Source organism: Triticum urartu, chromosome 7 (genome assembly GCF_003073215.2).
Source record: "Triticum urartu cultivar G1812 chromosome 7, Tu2.1, whole genome shotgun sequence".
NCBI lineage: Eukaryota > Viridiplantae > Streptophyta > Magnoliopsida > Poales > Poaceae > Triticum > Triticum urartu.
Genome location: NC_053028.1, coordinates 563,660,104 through 563,673,108, shown reverse-complemented (window position 1 = coordinate 563,673,108; position 13,005 = coordinate 563,660,104). Strand labels below are relative to the sequence as shown.

The 13,005-nt window shown below is 47.7% G+C and overlaps 3 pseudogenes; 1 reads left to right on the top strand and 2 right to left on the bottom strand.

The window, feature by feature from the left end:
• Nucleotides 1-4,629: 4,629 nt before the first annotated feature.
• On the bottom strand, nt 4,630-5,426 carry LOC125524105 (annotated as a pseudogene).
• A 381-nt stretch (nt 5,427-5,807) lies between these two features.
• On the top strand, nt 5,808-6,759 carry LOC125519087 (annotated as a pseudogene).
• A 570-nt stretch (nt 6,760-7,329) lies between these two features.
• Nucleotides 7,330-9,367, bottom strand: LOC125519086 (annotated as a pseudogene).
• Between the last annotated feature and the right edge of the window lie 3,638 nt (nt 9,368-13,005).

Genomic DNA, 13,005 nt, shown 5'->3' with positions numbered 1-13,005 from the left:
CAACACGGGTCTCGTAGGAGGTGCAGTCAGTATTCGGCGCTATCACCACTGAGTGTGCAGCCTCCATGGCGGGGTCCATCCACCCGTCCACAGATGGCGCGATTTGTTCCAGATTGAGCGCCAGGGTAGTTGCAGGTGTGATCTCCCGAACACAGTCCGACGGCAGGGCTGAATCATGCTGGTCGTGATTGTGCGACGCACCTGACATGGGCTCGAATCCGTCGAAGATCGAGTCTCCGCGGATGCCGGAAGTATAGTTCGAGTTTCCAAACCTGACCTGATGGCCAGGGGCGTAGCTATTGATCTGCTCCAGATGGCCAAGCGAGTTAGCCCGCAGTACGAAGCCGCCGAACAAGAAGATCTGTCCGGGGAGGAAAACCTCACCTAGGATCGCATCGTTGCCGATGATCGAAGGAGCCATCAAGCCTAACGGTGACGGCACAATAGAACTCTCAATGAAAGTACCAATGTCGGTGTCAAAACTAGCGGATCTCGGGTAGGGGGTCCCGAACTGTGCGTCTAAGGCGGATGGTAACAGGAGGCGGGGGACACAATGTTTACCCAGGTTCGGGCCCTCTCGATGGAGGTAATACCCTACTTCCTGCTTGATTGATCTTGATGATATGAGTATTACAAGAGTTGATCTACCATGAGATCGTAGAGGCTAAACCCTAGAAGCTAGCCTACGGTATGATTTTTGTTGTCCTATGGACTAAACCCTCCGGTTTATATAGACACCGGAGGGGGCTAGGGTTACACAGAGTCGGTTACAAGGGAGGAGATCTACATATCTGTATTGCCAAGCTTGCCTTCCACGCCAAGGAGAGACTCATCCGGACACGGGTCGATGTCTTCAATCTTATATCTTCATAGTCCGACAGTCCGGCCAAAGGATATAGTCCGGCTGTCCGAGGACCCCCTAATCCAGGACTCCCTCAAGGGGCACTCCGCTCCTAGTCACTAAGAAGCTATTCTGTCCGACGGCGTACTCCATCAATCTGAGGTTCTTTCTCTGACGTAATTTTGCCCGCCCGTTCTACTCCCGTGCAGGAGGAAATGGGATTCGAACCCATGATACAATCTTCTTGTATGTCGATTTAGCAAACCAATGCCTTAAGCCACTCAGCCATACCTCCAAGTTGTTGATCGGAATTGGATGTGCCGGGTTGGTTGCCCGAAGAACCACTGCGTAAGCGTAGCGCGCGTACTCTTCTTTACTGAGCGAGAAAGACTCTATCCAGATCTATGGATCTCCCCAGCGTCCAAGCAAGACCCCATCCAAACCAAATCCGCCATTCGTTGGGCGAGGCCTTGCTTTCTATGAACGCCTCACCATTGAATGAGAAACTTAGCCTCCGACCCAACCAAGAGAGAAGACAGGGTCAAGCCGACACCTCCCTTCCTCCCCTGCCTGAATGGAATGAATATCTCCTTCATCTAGTCGAAAAGGGAGAAAGCCCGGCGGGGAACAGGACCGTGACTCTTCTAAACCATTACATGACGGAGAAGTCCATTCTCGTCATGATCGATCCACGTCCTACCGTAGTGCCCGGAGAACCTGCTTCTAGAAGATTCTATAGTGATCCACTAGAATCGGCCTCGGGTGACGCCTCCCTAGTCGTCGAAAGATTTCATCCCTCGCTCGGTCGTTAAGGTGGGGTGAAAACTACAATTAATGCTCTATATCTATCATAGAATATGGGATACTCGCTTTCAATGGCCTCGCATCCCCAGAGCCTCAGACTGGCCTGCCCTTCCAATCGGGGTTATAACAGGTCCGGTATCAGCAACACCAGCCAATTGTGTTGGTACGGTGGGTTCCCCATACCTACTATTCGGAAAAAAGCTTGCCATAGCAGCTCAAACCTCCGATCGGGAAATGGGAGTTCTAACCGGTCCTTACCCCAATTCCAAACAAATTGATTGGACCGAGGTTCGTGCAGGGATAGAATAGAAACTAATAACGATGGAGCAAGAAAACGGATGCGCTAACGCGCAACGGCTTTCGCGCTAGTTGCTCAATCCGTTGTTTGTTTGGTTCGAGGTTGAGCTCACCCGCCGCCCTATGTCAGTAGTCTTCCTAACTTCTATTCCCTTTTTTTTGCTCTAAGGTAAGGTCCTTCAAGAACAGCATTGCGGTCGCAACTGGGCTTTGGGTGAATATTGTCCGCCCGTATGAGCCGGGCTGTGAATATTTATAGGTCGGGGTCTTTACTGAAAAACCACAATACTACACTACAACAATTTGAAGAAGTCCACAAGTGACTCTAATTTGAATTCACTAGCCGTGTTGAGTTTTTTTATTTCAATATAAAAAATCTGCCAATCCCGATATTCCCACATTTCATTCCGGTCCAGTGTCCATTCCTGAATGAAAGAAATGAGCTTTGCCCCTTCACTCACTTCTGAATGACCCCTTTAGCACTCTATTTTTTATATGAAAAAATAGAAACAGTTTACCTTTACCATACCTTCCAAGCAAGAGTGTTTTATTGCAATATTAAGTTATTACTGAACAAAGAGAAATTCTCATTATAAAGGATGAGAGAAATTCAGAAGCACTTTTTTCTTATTCTAGCAGACGGAATTGAATTGGTCTAATTTAGGACTTTCCAATCGATTTTTATCTTACCTAATTCTATCTATGCCCAGGGGGTAGGTACGTCGCAAGCTCTGGGTAGCTATCTTATTCCAAAGAATCTCGCTCCCTAAAAGGTTGCCGATACCATACCTCTATTGAACCCTACTGGATCCAATTTTTTAAGTGTTTAGTTGAGAGGAAACACATTGTTTATTCAGGCATGGATATCACATGGTATTCGGACTGATAATTTTAATATTAGTTTAGTTATCACTTCGCCAACATAGAAGAGTTTGTGTGCTTTTTATTTTCACATGAGTTTCACATATGTGATGGTTGGTTGGGACGGTACGGCAAATGACTCTAGAATCTTTCTGGATACAACCACTGAACCGGAAAATGGCCACTATCATCACCGAGGAAATACTATCTTGTGGACTATGGCTCTACGTTTATACCTTAGGGTCTTTCTCCTTACCGTGGGGAGCGGTACCACTTGTGTGATTCTAGAGAAGAAGGTGGTGTCCCGACCACAAGGCAGTTAAATTCCACTGGTGCTTGCTAGCCAGTCAAGAACGACTCGAAGACCGTGGGAAGGTCTTCACGCTACGCCGAAGACGACGATGGCTCCATACCGGGTGGTAATACACATTTATAGGATTTCCTGTAATGATGTGAAACTGTATATTTCAGAGAAATAGCTCAGTTCGAGAGGAAGGCGGAAACAGTTCCGGTTTTATTAACCTGATTCCTATTCATTTACCGGTAAAGGAAGGAATTCTTATCTATTTCTCGAGGCAATTATACTCATATCGACAATATGAACTGCATGAGAATTAGCATATAGAAAGAAAGCTTTACCAAATACAGGTCTAGTAGGTATAGAGCTATAAGCATGGTGGGGGTGTCGGTACTTAGGCAGATGCCCCATTGTTCATGATGTTGCAATGAATCCAGTGGATCATCCTCATGGAGGAGGTGAGGGGCGCATGAAAGGAGGTAGACCTTCGGTGTAACCTTGGGGAAAGCTCACCAAAGCAGGATTTCAGGCAGTAGTAGGGGTGGTGAAACTTTAGATGTCAAATGCCACCAATTTTCCTGCTCAAGTTAGAACGTAGTTTTTCGAAGTGAATTGGCCAGTTCCTTTTAAAAGGAGACTTGTTTATTTTTATAAGCGATTGGCTTCACTTTAGATTTTTTATCGTAATTTCTCTTTTATTTATGGGTGGTTATTTATTATTTCGATTTTTTTATAAACGAAACGAATCCAAGCCCGACAAGTAGAATTCCATTCGGTAGCTTTGGGGTTTTCTTGTTTCCTTCTGGATGATGACGTCACCACGTCTCCTTATTGTTATTGCGATGGTGACGAGGAACAATGGGCCGGGGAGATCATCGAAATTACCTCTAGCCCGGAGCCAGAGGGGGTCGTCGACACAACGCCAACCCTGGTGGTGGGGCACTTCGAAGGTCTGGAGACCCTCCTTGAGATTCCCCCTTTACCGGAAACGCCACCCGCAGGTCCTTCCTTAGTTCCAGAAGAAAGGGAGCAAGCCCCCTCTGTTGGCCTAAACCTCGACCATCCCAGAGTAGCCGCCGGCTGGACGGCGGCTAACGGGGGTCAAACTCCTCAAAACGAAGTTCTACTTTGTCTTCGAAAGAATTGGAAGAATCGGACTATAAGTTTAAAGTAGGAGTAGAGTCTTTAGAGGCTCGCTTAGAAGGAGTAAAGAGAAAAAAGCAACTGCAAGCGTTCGGGGCTTCTCCTTTTGAGACCGCGAAAGCAGAGCTGGTTACGTCCATTGGGGAAAATTCCCAGTTTTGTGTGGGACTGATTTTGTCTCTGGATGTCAAATGCCCCTTGACGGGCAAACGGGAGGCTCTCAAAAAGACGATAGAGGCCATCTTGAAATGCCAAGGGAAGCACACAGACTCCCTAGCGTCTCTACTCGACCTAAAATGCGATCTCGAGGACCCCAAAAAACTCGAGACCTCTCTCTGTCCATATTGAGGACGGTTAGGGCGATTTTTTAAGAAATAAAAACCTTCTATCGATTTATCCACACTTCCATGACTTCTAGAGGAAAGCTAACTGCTTGCTGGCTGGGAGCTGTATGAGCGGTAACGTCCATGTACGGCTCCGTGAGAAGGTGGACGAAAATGGCCTTGTTGTACCTCACTCCCGTCTTCAATGGGGTCTGCTCTTTTTTTAGGAGAGTATGCCAATATGATCTTAATGAGGTGCGGGGCTTTGCATCTGACATTCGTTGGGCTTTCCTCTGCGGGAGCCCGCGTCCCGGCCTTTTTGTGCAATAAACCCCTCCGGCCGAAGACTAGTGATAGGTGGTCCCGCGGAGCTTTCGGAGAAGGGTAGCCTAGTGTGTAAGCACAGCAATGAACCGCGGCGAACCCTCAGACGACCATTCTAGGATAAGGGGGGAGATCCTCAGTAGCGGTGACCATTTGACTCTTCCACTGACTTATATATGTACCGAATGCTCATACGGGAAAGTGAACTCCTGGGTCTGGAACCCGGGGGGTTGCTCCAATAAAAAAATCCTTTCTTTCTCGTCCACTCTAGGGGGTGCAGACACACCTGTGCGGATTACAGGTGACGGTTACAAGAATGGCGGGGAGGTGAAGAGTACCCGATGACATTCAGGGATGAATGTAGACCCATCGGGCGGGGATAATCATTCCGGTCCTGGGAGAGGTGGCGACACCAGTCTGAGCTGAGGGAAGCCAGCCAATTGAGTCACCGAAACGACCGCAGGAGGCGCACCCTAAGCCCAGCTTCTCGGAGCTGCTATTGTGAAATACGGCTTCCTTAATATCCAAATTTCAACAAGGGGGCTGGGCTGCTCGCCTTCATAGAAAGGCGTCTGAGCCTAGATTAGATGTTCGCCTTTTTTATAGAATAGAAAGAGAAGGTAAGGGGGGTTGGAGATTCTTGAAAGAATGCATGGCTTCCTCCTATCCAGCTTCAACAGAAGCCCTTAAAATCCTGCTGCTATGGCAGCAAGGGTTATCCATTTCATAGGCGAGGGTGGGGGAGAAGCAAGCCGAACCTTTGATCGACCCGGACATGTCAAAATTTCTCGGCGCCGAGAGAAAGACGAGATTCAGTAAATAATTCAGTGAGTGCTTTCTTTTATAAGAAGAGCGTCGGCTTGGAAGAAGAAAATGAAATACGAACAACCGTGCTGGTTGTGGTAGATCGACTTGAATGCGTCTTCTTGCTCCAGCATTCAAGTACCATTTCAAGGGAGGATGACGTACCATGATACTTACTATTTTGTTGAGCCCTGCTTTGGTCTCTGGTTTGATGGTTGTACGTGCTAAAAATTCGGTACATTCCGTTTTGTTTTCCATCCTAGTCTTTTGCGACACTTCTGGTTACTTATTTTGTTAGGTCTCAACTTCTCCGCTATGATCTCCCCAGTAGTTCATATAGGAGCTATTGCCGTTTCATTCCTATTCGTGTTTATGATGTTCAATATTCAAATAGCGGAGATTCACGAAGAAGTATTGCGCTATTTACCAGTGAGTGGTATTATTGGACTGATATTTTGGTGGGAAATGTTCTTCATTTTAGATAATGAAACCATTCCATTACTACCAACCCACAGAAATACGACCTCTCTGAGATATACGGTTTATGCCGGAAAGGTACGAAGTTGGACTAATTTGGAAACATTGGGCAATTTTCTTTATACCTACTATTCCGTCTGGTTTTTGGTTTCTAGTCTGATTTTATTAGTAGCTATGATTGGGGCTATAGTACTCACTATGCATAGGACTACAAAGGTGAAAAGACAGGATGTATTCCGACGAAATGCCTTGGATTCTAGGAGGAATATAATGAACATGATTATTTCTCCTTTTGTCCATAGCCATAGAAGAAGCTTCTCCTCCGGAGCGGGGGACCGCCTGACAATTACAAAGAAACCTTTAAAAGGTGGATTTTGTGCTCAGAATATCAGTCTTTCCCTGGCTTAAAATGGAAGGTAGACTCACTTCTTTCATTCCTTGAACCTAGGGAGATCCTATTCATGGTGCACACGTTCCCCCGGCACTTTCCTCTGCTTGAGATCATAGAACCCCAGGATATCCGCAATATAATTTCTCACTCGCACAAGCAGTATAAGCCACCCAAAAGGGGGGAGGCTAGTAATTAATTAGTTTTTTTGGTAGGTTTGTATTGTTTCTCGAATTGGTAGGTTTCTCGAAGTAGTTTTAGTAGTATTCTCAGGAAATAGAGATGCCGAGGCCCCTACTTACCTTATGGGTAGGTAGGGGGAAGGAAGAGTGGGTCAGAGGGCTTCCTTCACAGTGCATACCTCTCTTTCTCTTTTGAGTTTTTCTGGCAGACCGGTTGCGTAGGATCTTTGGTCTTCCCCCGGAACCGATGAAAAAGCGAGTCGCTTCTTATGGAATCGCTCAGAATGATTCTTTTATATCGAAGGAAAGGGGATGGCATTATCGCCATTGATTCCAGGTCTAAGCTTTCAATGATAAAGAAAAGTATGCCTATAGGAACTAGGTATACTGAGTAGACAATATAGTTGACTGATAATTTCTAGAGGGAAAGTATGCTTTGGAAGGTGCTCTATTTGGAAAGATTTATGAATTTTCTGATACCTTTCTATTGATTCAAGGATATTAGTTTAGTTACTTTGCCTCAAATAGTAGCCTTTTTTTAGTTTAGTTACTTTTAGTTACAGGTTGAGAATGTTCCTATTTGGGCCCTATAACTTGAATTGTAGTAAGTAAATAGGTGACCTAACAGCCGCCGTCCGACTAAACATACCAATAGTCACCAAATTCATATGGGCTACTGAAGAGTAGGCAATGATCTTCTTAAGATCGATCTGTCTTAAAGTGGTCAAGGAAGTATATATTATAGCAATCGCGCTTAGAGTATAAATGAAAGGAGTGAAACGAAGTGTTGCTTCGGGAAACATGGGTATTGAAAATCTTAAAAACCCGTAGGTTCCAAATTTTAAAAGAATTCCAGCCAAGATGATGGATCCAGCCGTAGGTGCCTCTACATGGGCTTCGGGTAACCAAATATGAACTGGTACCCATAGGCACTTTGACGGCAAAAGAGGCGAAAAAAGCAATCCATAGAAGGATTTGGCGCCGCTCACTAAATTCAGTGGTTAATAAAATTTGTAAATCGGTGGTTCCTGTTTGGAGAAGAATCAACAGAATAGCTAATAGCATAAAAACGGATCCCAGTAAAGTATATAGGAAAAACTGATATGCTGCCTTGATCTTTCTTTGTCTCGAACCCCATACCCCTATAATGATGGTAGAGTCAGGGGTGGCCCCAAAGCGGAATTGACCGGTGGTAGTTGGTCGAAGCTCCAGTGGGTAGCCACTCCCTTCTCAGGGAACCGTACGTGAGACTTCCGCATCATACGGCTCCGTCCCGAGCTTCCGTCGTCGGCCCTTGTCATTAGACCACTATGCTTGTCTTTTCCGCCTTGACTCTCGAATCTTTTGCTTCTCGGGTGGTGGCGAACAATGCTGCTTGCGTAGCGGGAGATGCCCGCCCGTCGTTTAGGCCTGCTTCCTGCCCGAAAGAAGGCTAGCCGGACTAGTGGTAGGGGACCCGACCGTCAAAAACCCTACCCTATTCTCGAACCCCCTGCCGAGCTCTACCCTGCCCGCATTTATTTGGAAGGGGGCCAAAGAAATGTCTCCACCTGCTGCCAACAGTCTTTCTTCGGAATTCTACTGAACGGGTCGATCCTCCCCTCCGTTTGTTTTAGCAACTTATCCTAAGGTCTCTTCGCCAAGAACTCTCCGGCAACGACAGAGGAACTAACCTGCCTGCAGTGGCGGGGCGGCTTTTTTTTTAAATAAGACCTGACAATTATCCCTACCCTCGGTAGCTTACGAGTTTACGTCCATCCCTGGTCGGGTACAGTTTCCTTTATTTTTATCCCTTGTAGCCGTTACCCGAATTCGCGCAAGTGTGTCCACACCCCCCCTGACTTGACGAGGAATTCATTCTCGCGAACAAACACACCCCCTACACACACCTAGGAGCACCCCTTCCTGCATATCCATACAAGACCTGAGTAGGCGGGTCGAGGTCCTACGAGGTACCCACTACTCGGAGTACCCTCCCACCAAAAAAAGATGTGTGGTTCGGTGGTTCGACCAGAAATGCTATGCTTACGCACAAGACTACCCCTCTTCCCGAAAGCTTCGCGGGGACCTTTACTACTTTACGACGACGGGGGACCGGCCGTAGAGGGTTTACTGCACAAGGCCCCTGCAGAGGAAAAGCTTGATCCCAGCGAATAGAAGATGCTCATCTCCGCACAACATAGGGATTGGCATGCTTTTGGAAAGAACATAGAATAGTAGAGGATCCAGCATGCAGGACACGATGATCATTAGAAATTCACGAATTAGAAATGCTGTAATATACTATTTCCCAAAACTTCTCATACGAGACCAACCCACTGAAATGCAAATAGGGATCAGAAATGTGGTCAATATCACGAAGAATAATGAAAGACCGTCTATACCCATATACAAATGGATGTTTTCATAAGGAAGCCATCGAAGGCTTTCCACAAATTGAGATTTGGCCGTAGAAGGATCGAATTGTATCCGAGGAACAGGGGGATACAAAAAAGTAATAAGAGAAACGCACAGACCAATCAACCGTATCGGTCTTGGAATGAAAAGAAGAGTAATGCTTCCTAGCACGGGACAGAGAATAGGACCACTTAGATTGAAACAACATTCACAGAAATGTTCTAACATAGAGTAGAATTGAACATTGGAAAGATTAGTTGACAACAGTCAATGTAAAGATGGGGCGCCAAATTACTAAATAATAGGGGTCTTTCTGTGCAAGTCAGCTGAACACCATAATTGATGAGTGAGTAGGTGGGTTAGGTGCACCCCTTGCCCAGTGGGAAGTCATGAGGCTAGCCCCCCCCCCTCCCCGAATGAAGAAGTAGTGGGGTCCCTTGCCTGCCCACGTATGCGCCTTTATTTAGATTCTAACTAAATATTATACTGAACTTTATCCAGGAATCTTTCTAAAGAATCCATCTAGCAAAACGCAATTTGTCGATTTCAATCTAAGGTGCACCTTGCCTTTTTCAGGTAGCTTTGTTACGCCTATTCAGCATGGTGGGGCATTGGTGATAGCCGAAGTCGAAGGGAAAAAAAGGTAATGAGATGATGGTGCCATCAAGAAGTTTTCGACGAACGTAGTAGCGGCCAAAAATGAAACTCTTGCATGAAAGACCGGATTTGACGCAAGATGAATGGCGTTGGGGTTTTTCAAATGAAACTCGCGATCAGAAAGTCACCAACGGAGCCATACAATCTATCTAGTAGTGTGCCATGGCACCGTACTCCGCTTCGGTAGTGGAAGGAGCGTCTTTATGAATAATTAATAATATGGCTGCATGCATCATCCAAATGCAGAGGCCGGGGATACAACTTTTTTTTCTATAAAAAAAAGCTTGTCTCATTGATGCTAGATACATCCATTTGAGAGACAAAATTTTTCGGATAGAGGAAGTATCATTAATGCGTCACTAGCTTCGGATAATCACGATATATATCTTGTGGAGACACAAGTTGGGGCTCCAAGTTGGCTACGGAACTGGAATATACATCTCAATTATTGGAGAACATATATCTCCCGGCTCTTGGAATCAATCCCAAAATCAACACTAGCTAGCTACTTGTATCTGCATGGTCGCATGCGTTTCCTGTTCATCGCATCGCACCTAACTTATCTCCCGGACAAGTGGCCTGCATGTCTCCACTGGTACAAGCACTGCAAGGTTCCAGTCAACACAGCAGAGCTTGCATGTCTCCCCTCGGACGAACACTGTAATTAAGCTAGATTCTTTCTCTAGACAAGATTACATACAGTAGAACGGCGAGCCATCGATCCACACGTGCGCGCGCAATCATCCATGCGTCCATCCAAGCGTGTAACAAAAATCATGGATGCTGGTTACATTACTGGCGACACGATATTTACTTACTACGCCTGATCGCTTCGATCGACCTGACGGCCATGACACAGCACACCACGTATATTCATATATTCATGGCGACTTCACGTCAGAAGATAGCAGTATTAAATTATCTATCTTTGATCTCTTCTCACTGTAGACCCGGTGGTTGGTCTCCCATCTGCCCAACGACCAACCATAAAAAGATCGAAGATCGAGCGCCACTTTTCACTGTGCGTTTCGATGCAGCATGTCGATCGTGGAGGCGATCCTGGCTGGGGCCGGCCGGCCGGTCTGCTTAAGTGCTTATCCCGGCGACAACAACAGCTTGTCAAGCCTCGCGATCGCGTGAGTCATCGCGCACCCATCGATCGGCGCCGTTTATTCATCGGTGGAGTTCCGGGCGATCGATCGATAAACCTTGGTGAGCCCTAAAGGCGATAAAAAGGATAGCCAGCTGCTGCCCCGAGCATATGCTTTGCTTATCTCGGTGGAGAAGTCGATTTCCTCCTTGGTTTTCGATCCATCGGGAGGATTCCGTCTTTTCTTTTTCCTGCCGTCAGCTGGTTGGACGATCGATTGGTATTACAAGTAGGTATGTTGGTGGAGACGACGGGATTAAAGAAGCTAGGCACTGACCTTTACGGAGGTGTGCTTAGTGGGTGATGAATTGATTAGGCGCTGATTGGACTCAGGTGTTTGTGTGCATGCTTGGTTGTGTGGTTGCGTTGCGCCGGTGGGAATATATACCTGCATGTGGCCATGTGGGCTCAATATTTTCTAGGAGTAGTCGTGATATAAACTAGGGGCTGCATGCCTCACTCTGATGCAGATGCCGATGGTAATCCTTCTTTTTTAAAAAGAAATCTCATGATATAAGCTGTACTTTCTTGTTGCACATAAATATAGTGATCCGTTTGAGATGCAGAATGCTTACCAGGAAAAACATGGTGTCACGCAAAATGTGGATGGACTTCTATGGAATTTGGTGAGACAACAATTTTTCGGTGAAATCGGCCTACATGATGCTCATTGCCACAAGGCAAGGGAGAGAGGCGTGGCTCGAGGGCTCTGCCGGTTTTTAGAGGGGCTTAGAGCAACTCTAGCAGACCCTGTATATGTCGCGAACCCGCAAAATTCCGGCTAGTATATGGCCTCGGTCCAGTTTTCTAGCCAGAACAGAGCATGTATACTCGCCCGGACCGTAAATATTTTTACTGCGGCCCGCAAACCGGCCCCCAAAAGCAGTATATCTACGGGTTCGCGGGGCAGGTATGGGTCGAAACCCTATCCCCCCGCCGCTGCGTCTCGCCACAATTCCCCACTCCCCCTCACATTTCTCGCCGCCGGTGAGCCCCTTCCGCCTCCAGCCGCAACTCCGGTGGCAGCTCCGGCGGGGGCGGCGACCCCGAGCGCGAGCGGTGTGTCCGCTCGGATGGCGCGAGGAAGCGTGCGGCGAGGAGGTGGACGAACAAGGGCCTCGAGACGCCGCTGAGCCTCCTTCTTCGCGAGACAGAGGAGTACGACCGTCGGCACGGGCTTACGCCCACCTCGGCCGCGGGCTCGTCCTCCGCCGCGAGATCTTCCCACGCCGCGAGCTCCTCCTCTTCCGGCGCGGGGCTTCTCCCCGTGAAGAGGGAGTGGTCGGAGGAGCCGGAGGAGATCGAGCACGTCGCAGTCAAGCAGGAGGCGAAGGAGATCGAGCGCCGAGGGGTCGTCGGGCCCGAAGATTCGTGGCCGATTTCGATGTTGTTGGGGATATAACTATTGAATATGACCCGCCCAGGAGGGGCCGGGTCACGCCACTGGCGGCCCATGATGACAAGGCCCATGAGGATGTGGAAGATGGCGGTTCGTGAAGCAGGCTTGCTGAAGGCCCAAGACCCAAAGGCGGCTTGACGCCCACAGAGGTGAACCGCCATATATGTATGACTTGTGTTGTAAGGCACGCGTAGTTAGTCACCGAGCCGGATACATTGTGTATAAGCCGGTCGGGACTCCGTGAGCCGCCGGGCGTCAACCTGTGTATATAAAGGGATGACTCGGCGTCGGTTGAGGACAAGAAACAAGAGATCGAAAGCTAGGTCAAGCATATTCACTCCCTGGTAATCGAAACATAAGCAATACCACCTCAACTGGATTAAGCCTTTACCTTCACCGCAAGGGGCCGAACCAGTATAAACTCCTTGTGTCCTTTGTCCCGTTTAACTCCTTTAAGCTAACCTAGTTGCGATGGCTCCACGACTAAGTCCTTCTGCTAGGACATCTGTCGTGACAATTCTACGATAGTTGGCGCCCACCGTGGGGCCAGCGCACGGTGGTTTCGACGTCTTACAGGGCAGTTTCGAAGGGATCAAGGGATACGCTGTGGGCCGGATGACCAAGAGTCGTCGTGGCAAGCTCTACATCGACGATGCAGGC